This window comes from Podarcis muralis, chromosome 10, assembly GCF_964188315.1.
Source record: "Podarcis muralis chromosome 10, rPodMur119.hap1.1, whole genome shotgun sequence".
In the NCBI taxonomy this organism is placed as follows: Eukaryota; Metazoa; Chordata; class Lepidosauria; order Squamata; family Lacertidae; genus Podarcis; species Podarcis muralis.
This window is the reverse complement of record NC_135664.1, coordinates 24,468,773-24,484,072: the sequence shown is the minus strand read 5'-3', so window position 1 is coordinate 24,484,072 and position 15,300 is coordinate 24,468,773. Positions and strand designations below refer to the sequence as shown.

Sequence of the window (15,300 nt, the reverse complement as noted above, 5' to 3'; positions counted from 1 at the left end):
TTTTGACTGCACAGTAGTTGTCTACAACTAGGGTCTAAGGAGGGCTTATTCAGGAATAGCAGCACTTTCAGTAGGGTGGGCATTTACCATTTCTTAAGCTCATCCAGTCCGTCTTTCCTTGCTAGATATCACATGCCATGGTGGTCTAAGTTCAAGAGGGCAGGTGGTTAGCCTAAGTTCTGCAAGCATCTTGCCGTCACCTTCAAGCAGCAAGGACTGAAACTGATCACCCAAACCTTGATCAGACGATAGTTTGAACTCCCTCACAGGACTTGCCTCAGTTTTGGCCATTAGTTTGCATACAGCTTTGCCCTCAAAGTGCATCACCAATCCATCACAGTAAACTTCTGACTGGTTAGCAGATTCCACTATGGATTGGAATTAACTAGCCGCTTGAAAGAGTTCTGCTGGGCAGTTCACTGAGGACACAGTGGAGGCAGAAAAATAAGATTTCTTCATTGATACTACTGCCACCTGATATGCATGAATATTGTTGCAAGTTTTGGATACCGGAATCTGGGGGAGCAAGTAGCCTGTAATTCCTGAAATTGGTGAAAGTTAGAACTGATAAAGATTTGACTAAAATTGTGCCAACCTCTGCTGCATTAAGTTTAGGATAACGTCATGCCAGCTTGATATAGCTAGTCAGGTATAAGCCATTAAGATACAGAGACTGAAATGACCAGTCATTGACCACTCAATGCAAGTCATTAAACAAAACAGAAGGCACTGCAAGGACAGAGGGTTACAATGGGCGGTGTTAATAGGGGAAGCAATGTTTTGGCAATGTTTATTTGGGAAGAGGAGGCAGGAATTGGGCAGAATTCCATGCGGGCTGGGGAGGGAGGCTGTACGTACTCAGAGACCTGCTGCTGCTTCTGCTCTGAACCCAAGCTTGCTGAAAATGTGGGAGAAGCAACAGGAAACACTCTTGGGGTGTAATATTCTGGACACCCTCTATCAAGGATAAAGTGTGTATATGTGCAAAAAAACCATGTATCTTTAAGACACCATAGTTTCTGCTGTGCCTCATTTTCCCCAAAGGAAATACAAACCCTGGTTAAGGGCCAAGACCCCTGGAATCTCACACCACTCAGCAGAGATTACAGTGGCCTGTAACAATATGTGCTCTTACTTGTGTTCAGCTGCAGATTTCCAGGAAACACCTAGAATTCTAGAAAATGAAGAAGCTTTCTGGGTTCCTCATGACTGGAGAGGTTGCATGGGAGCCCTTGAGTTGATAGCCCTACCTACCTGGATTTTGGGTCAACATTTTGTACAGCAATATCTGCTACTTTGCTTCTCATTTATATAATTGTGTCTGTGCGTGACAGAGCTCACATCCATATCATGCCTGTTCAACATAAATTTAAAAGCCTTCCATATCAGTAAATTAAATAGACTTTCGCCAGTTTTTAATTTACATGTAATTGATCCTTGTTTTCCCCTTTGCATCTCTCTTAGTGAGGAGTTCTTGGAATCAGCCTTTATCTAGGAATGTGCTGTTATAATAAATAATAAATATGCTTTACATAGCATGCTTTTAACCTACCGCGAGCCGAATTGTTGCAAGAAAGAAAACATTTATTTTTTTCCTGAAAATATTCCTTTTCTTCCTCTTTGTCAGTTCTGAAGTCTCATTCCACCATTCTGGTTTCCATTAATGCATGGTTGTTCACACTGAAAGGCAAAATGTACAGCTTCCCTACGAGGCCACTATTAATTCCACACTATCTCTCTCTGAGTAGTGCAGCTGGCACCCTACCCCCAGGAGAACAAGCTCATCGCTTCTCCCACATGCTTGTTCTCTTACCAGCTCAGGCAGCAGGAGTCCTAAGTTAGCTCTCAAATATTGGTCTTGCTCATGGCAGCACAGAGTGTGCTACAATGCCTCTGGGCTATCTGAAAATTATATTTCTAGCACAGTAGGAGTGAAACTACAGAGCTGTGGTGGCATTCAAAGATAGGAAATTCATAAAGAAGGCCAGATTCCCTCTTCTCCTGAGTAATAAGCAATGGAAGTTTATTTACTTAATCTTTTAAAGTAAAATATAAATGTTCTTGAAGATGAAAAGCATAGAGAACAACATAACTGATTTATATGTTTGGCTTTCAGTGAAGCTGTATTGTTCGCATTTGGCAAATGAATACACAAATTAAATCTTATTTGACCAGTGTGAGCCTTATTTACATATAACTGTATGCTTTGATTCTTCGCTTTCAAGACAACCTAAATTTATTCATTGTGGTAACCGTGTAGTCTATGTACCAATTGTCAGGATAGGGATCCCCAAGGCAATCAAGTACCCCTTTTTGAAAGGCTGACAACTACCACCTGTTGAATTTTTACTGCACCAACAGAAACCCAAATTCACAGCCCTAGCACCCCAGGATTCTTAGAGAATGAGATGCGGCTCAATACGTACTTTCCTGCAACCCCCCCCCCCCCTAAAAATAGGGAAGGGAAAACTTTATTCCACTAGCCTCATTGTCCAGCTTCCTAAGACACTGAATTTAGAATCTGAGGTGCCCTCCTGCAACCTCATGCCAATTGTTTATGTGCCACTCTTGAAGATACATACTGATATTTTTGTGTGTGTGTTCAAGTTTTAAAACACACTCCTCTGTTATGTTATATGATGAATAGTTATATATACATTTCTGCAAATAATAAATCCAACGTGCAAGACACCACACAATTGGGAATTCTGTTTTTTATTTTAATTTCCTTCATAACATTTTGTACATAATAAAACATTAAACATTAAAAAAACACTTCTGTATACAGGACTGCCTTCAGATATCTTATAAAGGTTGTATAGTTACACTGGTACCTCAGGTTACAGACACTTCAGGTTACAGACGCTTCAGGTTACAAACTCCGCTAACCCAGAAATAGTACCTTGGGTTAAGAACTTTGCTTCAGGATGAGAACAGAAATTGTGCTCTGGTGGCGCGGCAGCAGCGGGAGGCCCCATTAGTTAAGAACAGTTAACAGGTTAAGAACAGTTTCAGGTTAAGGACCTCCAGAACGAATTAAGTTCTTAACCCAAGGTACCACTGTACTTACTTCCTTGGCTCAGGAAGTCACATAACTCCATCCAACATATATCTGATGAAAACAGGGATGTCCTAAGGAAAAGCGGGATATTCCATGATCAAATCAGAACCGGGATGGCTTCTGTAAATCTGGGACTGGAAAATAGGGACTTGGAGAGTCTCTCCATGATAGTGTTTCCTTGTACTTTATAAACTATATTGCTGTTTATGTGCAAGGCAAGCCTATGCACTCAGAAGTGAGCAGCACTATCTTCCGGTTGTTTAGGAGTGAAATATTTAACAATCCTAATTCAGAATTGACCAAATAGCAAATTCAAATTGGGAAAGGGGCGAAAGTCTATGATAGTTACAAATGCATTAAAAAAAAATCACTTAGGAACTTTAAAAACGGAGCAACCTTGAATAGAGCTTCCGATTTCTGTAGCATTGACTTGCCAAGAGCTTGGAAGTATTGCAGTTCAGCCGAGCATTATCAGTAGGCTTCTTGTGTTTGCTCCTCATACAGAAAATAAAAAGGCCCTTTGACTTGAATCATGGACCCCCAAGCAGCATTCTGATTTGTCTCTCAAGAGTCCCCAATGTATGTATTTTTCGGAAGCTTTCTTCCTCTCTTCCTTTTAAAAAATAAACACTTATAAAATATATTGCTTGCAGTTATGTTCCAAATGACTGGCCTGTGAGAAGCTACCTGCCTTCACTGTCTCTGTTTGGCTTCATGTACAGCCTTTACGATCAAAGTTGCACCATAGTCATGGGAAGAGGGGGGAAAAACTTGTTTCCTTTATTTTTGAGATGGTACATGCCTCTGCTCCCCCCCCCCCACTATGTAGTATAGATTAAAAAGTACACATCCAAACCCCTCTCCGCCAACTTCCATCATTTTCAGTGCACATTCCAGGTGCATTGGCATAAAGTCAACCTGAAATTGTTTGACTTCTATAGCTTTTTTTTAGATCTAATTTTGTAGTGTGTGAAAATTTACCAAAAGCAGAATAATGGTAGAAATGTTGCTTGTCACTTGATTCTCTGTAATGTGTTTCTTTTCAGCAGACAATTGGTTAGTTGGACTTTAATATTAGCACAAGAAATTTGTATTATTTCTTTTTCTTTTAACCTGGAAAATAATGGAAATACTGGTAAAAATGAATTATATGTACAGTGGTACCTCAGGTTACATTCTCTTCAGGTTACATACACTTCAGGTTACAGACTCCGTTAACCCAGAAATATTGTTTCAGGTTAAGAACTTTGCTTCAGGATGAGAACAGAAATTGTGCTTCGGCGGCGCAACAGCAGGCCCCATTAGCTAAAGTGGTCTTCAGGTTAAGAACTGTTTCAGGTTAAGAACGGACCTCTGGAACGAATTAAGTACTTAACGTGAGGTACCACTGTATTGAAATGGCCTTTTACCTTGCTGATTTTAAAGTCATGATTGATATCAAGGTGATTTAAAATCAGTGATTTAAATCATGACAAAATCAACAAGATAAAATCATGACATAAAACCAGCAGTTCTCAGCTGCTAACAACTTATGGGGGTGGGGAACCTCTGTCACAGTGTTATACATTAAGTAATCAAATTGCAGCGTTCATGAGCTGACTGTCCTAAAGATATCTCGTAAGCTTCACCATCTGTTTTGTTTAGCTGAAATATGAATGTGCATCTGTTTCCCCTGCTGACGAAAAGGCAAAATAATAAATCTAAGTAAATCATCCAGTTAAATGTGAGATATTAGAGAGCATTAATTCTCCGTTCCTCGAAAACATTACCTACTAAATTGAGCAATTTCCCTTGGAAAAATGGTGGAGGCTTTTACGATTTATAAATAATCCATCAAATTCTGTGAAATGTAAGGAGGGAATATGATGGCAATGGTCACTGTCATTCTAGCGCCATTTCAGTTTCTTCTTCTGGAGAATGTGAATATGAACTTGGATGGAACTTGTATGCCTGACCCTTTCCCTTCCTTGGCTTTATCCATTTATTGGCTCCTAAGGGTGGAATGTTTGAATGAGTAAGGGGGTGTGTGTGTGACAAACTTTTATTTAAGAGATGGCCACTGTTTTAGTGAGCCTAAAAGAGGCAATGGTAAGACCCTTTGTTAAAAAAGAAAAGGGAAGGAAGGATAGAAAGACAGAAGGAAAGAAAGGGCACTACCAAACACTTTTGGCCAGGTCTCTAATCTTCCATATTTGAGTAAAGTGGTGGCCTGTGTTATGACTTTTCAGCTCCATGTCTTGTGTTGCCTCTACATTCCCAAGCAATGTACAATGCAGATGAATGGGGGAAATACTATATTTTTAAAGTAGTAATAATTATTTGGAGATCCTTTAAGATTAGCTTGTATTTGCTATTTTGTAGGAGAACAGATCAATACACCTTGTTATTGTTATTTTCCAGTCTTATTTTTGAAATGCATAAACACATGTGCAGATATACAGGTGTATTCATACAGGTTCACATGCATCTCTGAGTGAAAGCAAGGCTAACTTTAGTTAGCAAATACATGCATCGCATGCATAATTTGACCTTGTTAGAAAAATGTGTGTGTGGGCAAAACCTTCTAATTTTATACAGGAAAAATAGGAGAATAACATAATACTTTTAAAATATTCTTACTTACCCAATTTTCTTTGTGTATTTTACAAATAGGATGTGATGTTTTGAATATGCTTCAGGGTTCAGTAGTTAGTATAATGTTCTATTTTCTGCAGCAAAAGCATGTCAAGGTGATCTCTGTGGGTGGTTAATATTTTTGGAGTTTTAGTTTTGAACCATGAAATTATGTAAAATTGGAGAGCTTGGTTCTGTGATGTCTTTAAAAGAGAAATTAATGGAGAAGGGAAGCACAACTGTAGTACTTTTCATTGAGGATTGTGAATGCTGTAGTTTTAGTTAGAGATACTATCTAATCACTTGTTTTTTTAGTCATGCTTAATATTGGAGAAAATGTTGATGTGTTAGGTTTCATCCTGTTGAAATTGCATATTATATGAATCATGGGAAAGGGAAAGTAGAATGGCACGTATCCATATCTGCTAGTTGGCCAGGGGATGCCCATCCTGTCTTAATAGTGATTTCAAGAACACAGTGGCTACATCAGTTTTAATGTTCTTACCAGGGAGCATAAAAATGTTTTAAGTGTCAGTTTTATTGAGTAGCAGTAATATTTCTTCCTCTAGAACCATCTAAGTATTGATTTTTAATCAGTGTCTTATCAGTCTACTAATAGAGGATGTCTGTGTCGTCTGCCCAGGTAACTTCCTGGGGCAATTGTTTCTGGGGCATGTATACAGTGCGACTAGTAGAGATGCAACTGCTGGCATTTCCCTGGACTTGGTGGTATTCATGTCTCCTTTGAGATGGGCCCGCCCACTTACGAAGGGGTTATGTTCTGGGCCCCTGTGCACATAACTGAAATTGTGTAAGGTGGAGAGCACCCCACATGCATAGAGTGGAGAGAGAGAGACTGAGAAACTGACTCACATGTGCTGCTAGGGCTGCTGCCTGGAAGTCACTTGGGGCCACTGCCCCAAGCCTTCCCTCCAGTCCCTCCCATTGTAGTGGGCTAGTGGCCGAGAGTGACTTCCAGGCAGAAGCCCCGAGTGAGGGAAGGCTTGGGATACACTGAGCAGCACTCCCAAGTGACCTTTAGGTAGCAGCCCGGAACCCCGAGTGCTCCATTTCAATTGATGGTTGATTGCAGTGATCTGTGTAAAAGCTGTCATGCATGAGTAGAACACGTGTAAATGGGGGGTGGGGTGCGTGTATATGTGTACATAAACCATATATCATAGAGACACCACAGACTCTGCTATCCCTCATTCCATGGAAACTGAACCCTTGGTAAGTGCCTGGAATCTCACGCCACTTGGAGATAGAGATAGGGTGCAACAGTATTTTCTTAGCAATATGTGACATTAATCCAAATATATGCGACACTTCTTAATTTTCCCTTAAGCAAAGAGTTTTCCAGAATAGAATCACATAATTTTTGGTAGGCTGAAAACACCTTTCCTTTATTCAAATTCATATCTAAATTAAAGGGAAAGGCCAACTTTTGAAATGGGGATGTTGGGAACATACAAAAAATTGTCTCTTTTTATAGGTACAGTTTTAAGTCACGATATTGCCAAATAGCTCTTATGCTTCATTACTTGATATTTAAAATATGCTTTCATGAATATACGGAACACACTGGCAAATTAATACTCTAGCAGCATAAGTAGTGATATAAAATAGCATGTAAAATTTGGCTAATGAGATCACAGTAAGTACTTGGACCTCTTCATGAGCTCATTTCACTTTCACATGATTATAAAACATAACTGTTAATTTATTTTTTGCATGTCCTTGTTAATTATAATGGTATCCAGTAGTGCTGCTGTAGTTAAGGGTCTCTCAATATTTCCTTACAGAAGGGTTACATAACTAAAGAGCCAGTGCTGGATTGTAGTGGGAAATTTTACACACAATTTCATTCTTAATTCACAATAGCTTGAATTAAAACTGTTAGAGTATAATTGTCCCCATTCTCTATTTTAGGAGACTTCTGGAGTTATGCTGTGTGTGGGTTAAAATGGATAACCATTTTTATTAGTTGTTAATAGTTTAACCATTTTTGTTTTAGTTTCCTGGGTAGTGGAATAAAGGGAGAGGTAAATCTTTTGATCCTACTTTGTATTGAGTGAGCTCCCCTAAGGTGAATTAGGAATTGGCTCAACATATGCAGCCCTTCTTGAAAAGTTACAGGAAAAGTTTGTCTCTCCTGTAACTTCAGGGTTGAAATGTTGGTATAAGTATACTCACAATGCCATGAGCATATGTCATATCATATTGCTCCCTAGAACTGTATTTCTCAATGCCACTGATAGGAGACAGTTACTTGGATATTTGCCCTTTGCTACCACCAGAACAAACACTTCCAGCAGCACAAGAGGGATTTAGATGAGGATAGAGGACAGTGGTTGATATTGCCCATAGTTTGCTGGCATGCATCTGCCTTGAGAGACAACGGAGTGCACCTCTGGGGGTGAAGTCAAACGGCTGCATTTGCAGCACTGAAGTGACCTCCCTGGGGTGCTAGCCTGGGCAGTGTGTCCCCCCCCCCCCAAAGTGGAGACTGTTTAATCAGGTGCTCTGGTTATGTAGTTCATATCGGTGAACAAGAGCTTAACAGAATATAAGGAACAAACATTAAATAACTTTTATGTATGCTCCCATAAAGCAAAAGAATCTTACATCTTCTCATTTTGCATTCTGAGCAGGTAAAGAATTTTGGAGGATAAGTGATTCTCAAATCATAATACAGCTGAACATTATGAACTGGACATATTCATATTCCAAATGAGGTGATTGTGAATATTGTGACATTAGGAGCACTAATAGCGCTCCTCAGTGGCTTTCTGTAAAACAAACATATGAAAGGAATAGCAATAGCATGTGTTACAAATGCAGCTGTAATTCTGTAGCTTAAGCTATTCAGCTGCACAATTAGTCCTCCTTTGGTTTTGGTTTTCCTTTAGACACCTTGTGGCAGGGTCCCTGTTGCCCTGGGTTGTTTGAGGGCATTGTGTAATTATGCCAAACAAATTCTCCTTTTAGCAAGTGTGACCTTTTGCAACCTTCTCATAAATATTGTGCCCTTAAGTTTCATTGCACATTGGACTCCTGCATGCAAAAGACCCCAGACCCAGTCAACAGCATATCAAGTCAAAATGGTTATCAAGCGGCTGGGCTAGCAAATGCCTCTGCCTAAGTCTTGGAGATTTACTCTCAATTGTAGTAGATAGATTTAGAGTCTGGGATCTTAGGGAGCAATCCATATCCCCGATCTACCACTCAACTAGCATCATCACATGTTTCATGTCTTCATTGGGGAAAGGGTACCAAATGGAGGACTGATTTCCAAGCATTTGCTCCATAGTGAGTATTGGGAAGTTAGATTTTATTGCACAACACCCCTGTCTACTGGCAATGTGAAGATTCCAGGAGTTCCAGGTGCTTACCCAAAGTGTGTGTTTCCTTCAGAAGGAGGCACAGCAGAGACTGTGGTGCCTTTATGATGCATGGTATATTTACACATATATCCAACCTGAGCCTACGATGGAGGCTTTCACAGCATTAATACCCCAAGAGGGCCTTCTTTCTTCCATAGCTGCAACTTTGGATTTAAACAGAAATAAAGCATCACTCTCCTGGTTCTTTGCTTTTAGCTCACATCACTCCAACTCTCTGCTCTCAACTCTAGCTTTGTTTTTCTAAGGAGGAGGCTCCACCCATTTGCTATCTTGCACAGAGCCCTTTCCTTTGTTCTGCTTAATTACACCTCACCTCACCAGGAAGCTAGCTTGGCTATTCCAAGAATTGGAAGGGGGCCCAGGCATTCAGCCTAACCCTTCCCCCAACTCATAGCACTATGATGAATGACTGTTATTGTTCACAAGAAGGTTTGGTGGCGATGCCGGTAAATACGTCATAAAGTGAAATGGAAATATATATCACTAGTCAGGGTAACACACAAGTTATAGCTGTCATATTTGGCTTTTATCAGGTGGTCTGCAATGCTGGAATTGATGTTCTGTACCACTCCAATTCAAGGCTGAAAATTAGAAAGGCTTTTTGAAGTCTGCAAAAGGAAGGTAAGTACAGATCATTACTGTCAACTGCATTTCCCCCATCATAAAATTGTGCTTGTTTCTCTCTTCCCCCTAAACAAACAAACCCCAGTGTAGATCGTGTGTTCTGTGATGAACATTGCTTCTTATGTAAAGCTGGTTCTGGAGACCATCAGTAATCAGGTTTTGAGCCAGAGGGAAGACAACTAGTATTGTTCACATAACTTCTTTCTTTTCCTGCCCACAAACTTTCAAGATTATGCCAAGAGGGCTGGCCTAATCTTGCATGATGTGAAATTTCAGGCATAGACTCCGATACAGCTGCTGCTCTGTGTGAGCAATGAACTTTGAATGGAAACCTTCTACTTGAAGTGTGTTATTTTTCCGGGTTTCCTTTTCAGAAGATTGGTGCCAGTTCTCAAACCTGATTTAAAAGTAAAAAGCAAATTGTAGCTTTGTGTGTAGTTACGTGTGTAGAGCTGCAGAGGAGAACTACACACAAGATTCTACTGTGCACACAGAGGGTGCACTGTCCCATGTGACATATGTCAGAGAAGAGGCACCGGTCAAGACAAAACAAAAACCAAATTGTGCCCCTTGCTTATCAGAACCCCCTTTCAACCCCTTTTCAACGGTTAGGGCTGTACCTCATATGGCTATTGCCTAGAGCCAGCAGGCGGGGAAACAGATACATCCACCATAGTGGATTACGCAACCAAATATCCAGAAGCCATTCCGTTGCGAAACATTGAAATGGAAATGGTGGCAACTGCTTTAATTAACTATATGAGTAGATTGGGCTGTGCCAGTAAAATAGTCACTGACTTAGGTTCTTCTTTCACATCAAGACTAATGAAAAGACTATGGGAAGTGTGTGGTATTAAGCATTTAACATCAACACCTTACCACCCTGAAACTATTGGATTAGTTGAAAGATTTAATGGAACCCTAATGAGAATGATTAAAGCCTATACCGCGGAAAATCCCAATGATTGGGATGACAAGATACAACCAGTACTGTATGCATATAGGGATGTACCCCAAGAAAGTACCGGGTTTAGCCCATTTGAATTATTGCTGGGACGTAAAGTGAAAGGGCCCCTGGACTTACTTCGTATGAATTGGGAAGAACAGCGAGATCAAGATCCAGAGTCCGTAGTGGAGTATTTGTTTAATTTGCAGAATACCTTAAAGAGATCCCTAGAGTTAGCGGGGGGAAATTTAAAAAGTTCCCAAAACAAGAAAAAAACTGGTATGACAAGAAGGCCAGGGTAAGGTCATTTGCACCTGAGAGTAAAGTATTGCTACTGAGACCAATTAAAGGGAACAAACTACAATTAGCTTGGGAAGGACTGTATAAAATAATAGCAAAAATGAAGTAAATTATGTGATCTAACAAGGAGAGGAAGGGCGAAAAGTGGTGCATGTAAATATGATCAAAATTTTAGAACAGAAAACTGGGCACTGTATGCCCTACGAGAGGATCCAGGTGAACCAGACATACTATGTTGGGGGGACAAGAGAGAGTCCCAGGGTAGTTTAAAGGACATAAAATTGGATCCGTCTTTAACCCTTAAACAGCAAGAGGAAATAAAACAGATCTTGCAGGAATATGAATCCTTATTCAGTAATATTCCAGGAGTGGCCAAGGGTATGGAACACCGGATAGACACAGGGGAAGCCAAACCCACTGCTGTGAACCCCTACCAGATACAGAACTGGGGCTGTATTATGCCAGCCAGGACCAGAGGGAGACCTACATCCAATCACCTACATCAGCAAAAAGTTACTGTCTAGAGAAAAGCACCTCTCGACGGTTGAGAAAGAATGTTTGGCAATTGTGTGGGTCCTTCAAAGATTGAAGCCGTACATCTGCGGAGGAGGCTTTGTGTTATGTACAGACCACTCACTATTGATATGGCTGCAATCGATGAAGAGTAATAGTAAGTTGCTGCAGTGGGCCTTATTACTATAAGACTTCAATTTTACCATCAAAAGTGTGAAAGGATGCTTGAACATTGTGGCGGATGCCTTATCACGAAATCAGAGAATGAAGAATGAACAGAGACAATCAACAATTTACTTGTTTATGTATGTGTATATATAGGGGGAAAACAAAAACAAAACAAAACACAAAACTGTTTGATCAGGAGTGTAACTCTAAGAAGTTAATTCACCTGAATCGAAACTTCTTAAGGGGTGAGGTATGTGATATTAACATATGAGAGTGCTGGAGGTGAAATAGTTAAACAAGTTACCCAATCAGAACACGGGGGGTGGAGTCAGAGGGACTATAAAACCAGCTCTGGGAGGGGCTGGAGGAGGAGGAGTTTGGAGTTGGGTGGTTGGTTGGAGTGGGAGTGAATTGGGATAGAGTCTGTGGGTAAGTTGAGTTAGTGTAGCAAAATAAGCTGAGTCAGGATCAGTTAGGAGCTAGGAAGACAAGTAAATATTTGAGAGGTGGTTTAGTGAGTGAGAGCAGGTAGCGGAAGTTATAGGTCTGGATAGGCACCCCATGATTGTAATTGACCGATACCGTTTATGAAACCACACTCTTGTTAAACTGCAATAAATAAACAGAAGTTTATGTTCCAATTTAACCCTGACTGGACTCAGTATTGTACCAAGTAGGGTCTGGGTGGTGGCAGCGAGAAATAAAGTGGTGGCACAGGGTTCAATAGAAACGTCCGGGGACCCTGTGTAGATCACCACAGTCCCCTGTAATCAGTCTGCTGCCAAGGCATAGCATATTCCTTCCTTGTGACATTGCAAAAATGCAGGTCTTCTCTCTGGCTCCTTAGCCAGCAAACTGACATCCATGCCGCCTCCCATTTTGAGTACTTGAGTCTTCTTGCTGGGAATTCACTGTTATCCCTCAAATCTATCCAGATTTCTCTTCCAGAATCAAGTCATATTTCTCACAACGCAGAGTACTAACCACTATACGATCACGGCCGAATCAAGTCATATTTCTCATTGCTTTGATCATGTGACGTTTCTCCTGAAATCCTAAATTTGGGTACTGTGTGCTCCCAGATCCAGCACAATCTCCTTATACTGTACTTACAGAACATATTTGTTAATACGTCACTCTTACTTCTTTGAAGTCTAGTATATTTCCTTGTTTTCTTCCTGTATTGTTACTTAACCTTTAACTAGGCCTATGCATGTACAACTAAAACAACAACATACTGCTTTAGCTGAGATTCCTGCATTGCAGAGGGTTGGACTAGATGACCCTTGGGGTCACTTACAACTCTAAGATTCTATGCTTCCCTTTTCCCTTTCCTCTGTTTCCCCTATGTCAAATGTTAGACTATACAGTGGTACCTCGCAAGACGAAATTAATCCGTTCCGCGAGTCTCTTCGTCTTGCGGTTTTTTCGTCTTGCGAAGCACGGCTATTAGCGGCTTAGCGGCTATTAACGGCTTAGCGGCTATTAACGGCTTAGCGGCTTTAAGAAAAAGGAAACAAACTCGCAAGAACTCGCAAGACATTTCGTCTTGCGAAGCAAGCCCATAGGGAAATTCGTCTTGCAGAACGACTCAAAAAACGGAAAACCCTTTCGTCTAGCGAGTTTTTCGTCTTGCGAGGCATTCGTCTTGTGGGGCACCACTGTAAATTTCTTAAGGCAGAGACTTGTCCTTCTGTATCTATGAATAACGTGCAGTGATGGAGATTAGATAGATAGATAGATAGATTTGTGTGTGTGCTTGTATCTGTGTGTATGTATGTATATGCACGTATATGGGTAGGTTAATAATACATTTTGACTGTTGAAATGGTTGAAATTGAGCATTAATTGATATAGCTTCAATGAATATTATGATCCTTTTCTGTAGTAACATGGTATTGATGACCTGAGTGGCACAGTAATGAGCTAAATGCCCCCCAAATAATAAAAAACCAAAGAAAATGGGTTGATCCTTGGATAAAATTTTCCTTTGTGTATAGTTCTAGGGATTAGACCATTTCACAGGATATTGTGTCTGAGTTAGTAGCGCATGCAGTCCTAGGACTTCTCCTGCATCTTGTCTATGACTAGTAAATGCATCTTAGCTCTGACAGACCAAAACAGCTAGAGAATAGAAAGTATGACCTGATACTGCTATTTTTTAATGCAACTATATTAAAGTTAGACATAGGTTTGTACCTTACATACGAGGTAACAAAAATATCAAAATAGCATTTTAAGTTTTCAACAGGTTTGTGGCTAAGCTCTAATCCCTTTTCAAACTGTTAATAAGAAAGAGACAAATTGGATTATTGGGGGCTTTCGTGCCATTTTTCAAAATTAGGTAACATTGCAGTACAGAATTCGAATTGTCTTAAGTCTAAATTCTGTGTATTAACCTTTTTCAAACTGAACCGGGTCTCATAAAGATGCCATTATGATTACTGAAATATTGTGTACAAAGTGAGCAGCAGATAGATGGGTCAACCCTCAATTTTCTATCAGATTGGGTAGATTTTTCTCATTGTTACTTTGTGTTGAATGATTATTATAATTGATTTATGTAGTTTTTGATAGTTTGGATGCCTCGAGCATGAAAGTAGAAAGATAAGATACAAATCTAATAAAGAAATGTCACTATGCACAGGTGATGTAGGCATCTTACATAGGTGTAAAACGTATGTGCTAGGGAATAATTGTCTTACTGGAAATTGAGTTAGACGTGTGAAAAGTGTGTTCTGTTAGGCCTGCATGAGCTGTACTACTAAAGAATTAATGGAGTGGCATGAGCTGTATTCTAGAAGTTTTCACATTCCTGGCTAGAAAGTAAATGATATGATAGCAGTGAGTGGGAAAGGATGAATAATAAAAGAAATTATAATATATGTATATCAATCAATACTTATTTATGTTGATATTTGTAAAAAAGTGTGTTCATTGTCAAGCTCTGTGGGGAACCAACCAATTTTATGACACATTTGAATCACTCTAACAAGATAATTGTAGCCTGTTAGAACTCTTAGACACGTTAGAACTTATAGAAACATATTAAATGGAATTTAGAAATGAACATAGTCCTTTCCCTTCTTTTGCAAAGTCAAATGTACTTTGCATTTGTAAAAATCAAATTTGTGGCCTGGAACTACTAGGTAGTAAATTTTCCTATGATTATACAAAGTAGCAAAATATGGATTTTAACAGGCCTCCTTTTCAATTGAAGTGAACATTAAGTACATTCTTAATGGTCTGATTTGCTGGGAAGAGCACTATTACAATAATCTTCTTCTTTTTTACAGCCCATATCAGAGATGAACTTGCATCACTTATTACAAAGTTTATGCTTTGGGAGACATTTTCACGGTATATCCAAGTGATGCCCGACATTTCTTGGAATTAATGATATCATCTTCCAAAAAGAGTTGTTTCTCAAACACATTTGATTGTTTTGCATGTAGTGGCTATTAACAGTAGCTATTTTTGAAATCTCCAACAGGTCTTTTTAAAGATACTAAAAACTGCTGCTGTTTCAGTTACTGTTTGAAAACTTTATAGAAGAGAAGGCATTATAGCCTAGCATTGAGGCACAAGTAGTAGAGGTGAAAACTCCATAATCGTCACTTGACTTGACTTTTAAATGAATCTTAAATCTTGAAAACACTGGTCTATCT

The 15,300-nt window shown here is 39.7% G+C and overlaps 1 protein-coding gene across 16 annotated transcripts in view; it reads left to right on the top strand.

Annotated features, from left to right (window-relative positions):
- Nucleotides 1-15,300, top strand: part of FOXP2 (forkhead box P2) — a 353,146-nt gene that overhangs the window by 73,488 nt on the left and 264,358 nt on the right. For 14 of the 16 annotated variants that reach the window (XM_077934627.1, XM_077934619.1, XM_077934625.1 and 11 more), the window contains one exon: nt 9,615-9,702. The exons of the other annotated variants lie outside the window; for them this stretch is intronic. The gene's annotated coding sequence lies outside the window, so the exon portion shown is untranslated. The remainder of the gene's footprint in view (nt 1-9,614; nt 9,703-15,300) is intronic. 16 annotated transcript variants of the gene reach the window in all.